This window comes from Mizuhopecten yessoensis, unplaced genomic scaffold (genome assembly GCF_002113885.1).
Source record: "Mizuhopecten yessoensis strain PY_sf001 unplaced genomic scaffold, ASM211388v2 scaffold11185, whole genome shotgun sequence".
In the NCBI taxonomy this organism is placed as follows: domain Eukaryota; kingdom Metazoa; phylum Mollusca; class Bivalvia; order Pectinida; family Pectinidae; genus Mizuhopecten; species Mizuhopecten yessoensis.
In genome coordinates, this window is record NW_018408922.1 from 1,034,662 (window position 1) to 1,034,889 (window position 228).

The 228-nt window shown below is 30.3% G+C and overlaps 1 protein-coding gene across 1 annotated transcript in view; it reads left to right on the top strand.

Annotated features, from left to right (window-relative positions):
• The window catches only part of LOC110440613 (receptor-type tyrosine-protein phosphatase alpha-like), a 51,102-nt gene that overhangs the window by 8,276 nt on the left and 42,598 nt on the right, over nucleotides 1-228 (top strand). The window lies entirely within an intron of this gene.

Sequence of the window (228 nt, forward strand, 5' to 3'; positions counted from 1 at the left end):
TAAAATACTAGAAATGATGATATACTCTTTAAACGATGATTCAATAGCTGATTTGATTATTAAATGAACAAATGCTCTTGCTAATTTGGGAATACTGCTGACATTACTGATAACAAACACGAACAACTTATCATGTATACGGTCATAAACATACTGGTGTTACATGCATCTTATTTCTGTGTGACGTGTATCTTATTTCTGTGTTACATGTATCTTATTTCTGTGTTA